The sequence below is a fragment of the Rhincodon typus genome, unplaced genomic scaffold (assembly GCF_021869965.1).
Source record: "Rhincodon typus isolate 14 unplaced genomic scaffold, sRhiTyp1.1 hic_rhity00006542, whole genome shotgun sequence".
Classification (NCBI taxonomy): Eukaryota; Metazoa; Chordata; class Chondrichthyes; order Orectolobiformes; family Rhincodontidae; genus Rhincodon; species Rhincodon typus.
This window is the reverse complement of record NW_025972180.1, coordinates 3,297-6,993: the sequence shown is the minus strand read 5'-3', so window position 1 is coordinate 6,993 and position 3,697 is coordinate 3,297. Positions and strand designations below refer to the sequence as shown.

The 3,697-nt window shown below is 37.2% G+C and overlaps 1 long non-coding RNA gene across 1 annotated transcript; it reads left to right on the top strand.

The window, feature by feature from the left end:
• The first annotated feature begins 299 nt into the window (after positions 1-299).
• LOC109931879 lies at positions 300-3,078 on the top strand. The gene is made up of 2 exons (XR_002260842.2): positions 300-600; positions 2,523-3,078. It is a non-coding gene; the product is annotated as an uncharacterized LOC109931879 (long non-coding RNA).
• The last annotated feature ends 619 nt before the right edge of the window (positions 3,079-3,697 follow it).

Below are 3,697 nucleotides of genomic sequence, written 5' to 3'. Positions count from 1 at the left end.
AAATAGTAACAGTTGGCATTCTGTGTAGAAATTTTGTCAGATGTAAATCTGACTAAAGACATTTTCAACAATTATTTGATGTTCTCCGGTGAATAATTCACTATATTTGTTAGTGCCAATAATCACTGAGACTGTTTTTGGTTTGGTTCTATTCTTCAACCCATTTGTGTTAGGATCTTTGTTTGATTGTGTATTGTGACAAATCTCAGCAATTTCAGCAAATCTGTGTTTACAATGTCAATGCTGTATAATGTGTGGATGGTAAATCATGACAATTCATTTTTCAACAGTAAGTGTAGATACATTGAAATGAACTTTTCTACCATTAATCCCCATAGACTTATTTTAAACTGAGAGATTGCAGGAGCTTTATCTACCTGATTTTTTAAATTTATTCAATCTCCATTTACCAATGAAAAATGATCAATAACAAAGTCAAAACTGTCTGCATTTGTACCTCCTGTATTAAAGAGACTTTATTTTAAACTAAATAATGATTATTGATTTTTATAGTTCATTAATGGTGCCAAGGAAATCTGCTATGCACTCCGCTCAGAGGGTTACTGGGCAGACTTCATTGACCCATCTTCAGGCCTTGCAGTAGGTATCCTTCAGCAATTACTGTTTAATTCTTCCATTATTAGGGCTGTTTGGTGATGAAGGCTTTAACTTTAATGATTTTCTTTGTAGCGAAGTTCTTTTTGATAGTCTTTAAACTAGATCTTTTTTTAGAAGTGCTTTATTGTTGTGATTCATTTGGATTAGTTTCTGGCTTTCTGTTGAGAGTTTGTTCTCGTGACAGATTTGCACAATTTAAATTTTATTGCTTTTGTCAACTAAACATTTAAACCTGAGGTTTGAAAGGGCTGAACCATTTTAATTTGTTAAAGTGCAAAATGCTAACTGCTGTAATGGCTTGCAAATATGATAGGAATTTATGCAACCAAAGAGGTTTTAAATAGTGAGAAATTACCTGAATAGAAGAGCAGTATGCAGCACACGATGGATATTTTATGCAGAGATGTTATTATAATCACATCTGAGAAGAACAGAATAATGGCATCATGGCTTTGTGTAGAAGTGAATCAGTTTTACATGACAATAGAATTAGTTGTGCCATGGTACATAATGGGTTGGATTTTAATTCTGCAGGGGAATCAGTTTGAGGTTGGTGTGCTGACAATGTGCTATCATCTAGCCTCCCTGCATGTCAGCATGTTTCAGCCCATGGTGCAGTTCTTGGCAGGGATAGAGATGATGACAGCTACCCATCTGCCCATGGTGTAGAGCTAATCAAACCAATTAAAATGCCAATTGTGTGCATTCTACATACCCAATGTAGTGAAGCCTGTAGATGGTATGTTGCGAGCCACAGGTAAATCCAGCAAAGTAGCCCAGCATAGATTGCAGATCATTCTGTGAAGCTGGTTCTCCTCTGCAGTTGATGGCCTGGCAGTTGTGGGCACCTTATATTTTGAAATATTTAAGTCTTCAGGTATCCTTGCATCTAGGATTAGGAGCACCAACCTTTCCTAGTTGGGTTGATGGCTACCCAATTCTCCAGCCATGGAGTCATCCTGCCTCCTTAAGTGAACTGGGCTCCCAGATACAGCCTGTACATTGGCTGCATCCTCAATAATTGCTCCTAGGATCCCGTCATAGTCACTACCAAGTAGCTAATATGGAATTCAGCCTGGCAGCAAGATTGGAATAATAGAAATAAAATTCTGACCCGCATTGTTTCTAAAGTTAGCATGACAATCACACACATGTACTCTCATTTTGAAAACTCTATTTATCCAAGAGTAAATATATAAGTTAGAAATTAAATCAAGATTTCAGGAAGTAAAAATGTAATTGTCATCTGTCATCCTCTGCTCATTTCCCCGTGCCTTAGAGTCTTGTTCTTTGCTTTTAAGTGCGAGAAGGCCGCCAATTTCAATGACCAGTAAAACTGGAGAAAAGGTTAAAATATGTATTTCCATTGCCTCTGTGTGTGCTTAAAGGAAACACAAACCCTCTTCCCGAAACATCCTCCATTTGAAAGCATCTCTTGAGGTTCACGTCTTTCACCACTACCAGCAAAAATTTGCCATTTGCCATGGTTCATAAACCTGAGCATGGGATTCATACCTGGGCCTGAGGTGACTGATGAAGGTTAGGGATGATGACCCACTGAAGTTTCAAAATATCCTGCTACCTCTGAATCATGTCAGTATCTGACCTTGTGAATGAAAGATGAATTACTACATCGAATGGGTTGCTTTCGTGATTTGGTAACTAATTTGGTGCAATCTCCTGTGTTGAATATTGCAGTGTTTTATGATTTAATCAAGATCAACGTTGCCCTGTTAGAAGTTTAAATATACCAAACTTGCAAAAATAATTTGAAACCCTTTGAGGAATAAAGTATATTAGCATTTAGAGCAATAGCAGTTTTTCTTATTGAATATTATGTTACTGAAAGCAATCAAGTTTTTTTTTCAAATAATTGCAGTGATACCTCATATCATTTCTTGCAGTACTTTGGACCATACGCAAATAATACACTGTTTGAAACAGATGAGCGCTACCGACATCTTGGTTTCCGTATTGAAGATCTTGGTTGTTGTAAAGTTATTCAGCACAAGCTTTGGGGGACACATGTATTTGTTGGTAGTCTTTTCACAAATGCACCTACAGATTGCTCAGTAATGAAGAAACTGCAAGGGAGCACCCCACTTTGATTTCAGCCATGATTTTAATATTAAAAGGAGGCCGGAAGATTGGTTAAAAAGCTCCATTTTATTGATGCATTCTGGTGGCTTGTGTATATGTAGTTTGAGAAGAAGGCTGTAAGATGTTGAATATATCATGATATTTATTTTAGTTTACTTCAAATGATGTTGTAAAAGACTGATGATGAAAAGTGTCACTGGGGTATGTGCCCAATGTAATGGAAATGTCGCTAAAGAAATCTAATCAGTGATGCTTCAGAACTGTTTACTGATGACATTTGGTTCATGTTCTATAGTTTGTTCCAATTCCAGTGAGGCAGTCTATCTCAACTAAGCAAATAATAAATTACATTTTGTAAAACTCAGGTGTGTGGATACAATTATTTCTTTCCAATTTTACTGAAGTATCACTTTAAAAGAAAAGAATACTAGCATTTGTATAATGCCTTCGAAGACATCAGGATGTCGCAAAGCACTTTACAGCCAATTAAGTATGATGGGAGTATAGCCACTGGTAGTAATGTAGGAATGTGGCAGAAAAGTTGTACACAGCAAGATGCCACATGCAGCAATGTGATGATAACCAGTTAAATAATTTTGGTGATGCTGGTTGAGTGTTAAGTATTAGCCAAGGAGAGCTCCCAAACTCCTCATCAGAATAACAGTGATTCTTTTACCTCCACCTGATGGCAGATGGGACCTCAATTTAACATCTCCAATAGGCAGCACTTCCAACAGTGCAGCATGCTTTCAGTACTGCAATGGAGCATAGATGATGGCTTCTTCACAGCCATGCTAGTGAAATAGTTGCCGTAGAATGGTGTGAAATGCTGAAAAATACACCATTTTATTGAGGCAGTCGACTTTGTAGAATGAGGCCAAGACAACATGGTGAGTGGTCATGAGTACAAAGACAGCAACAGTATCAAGAGTAGAATGCAAAGCAATGATTGAAACCCAGTAAAATTACCATATTCAAA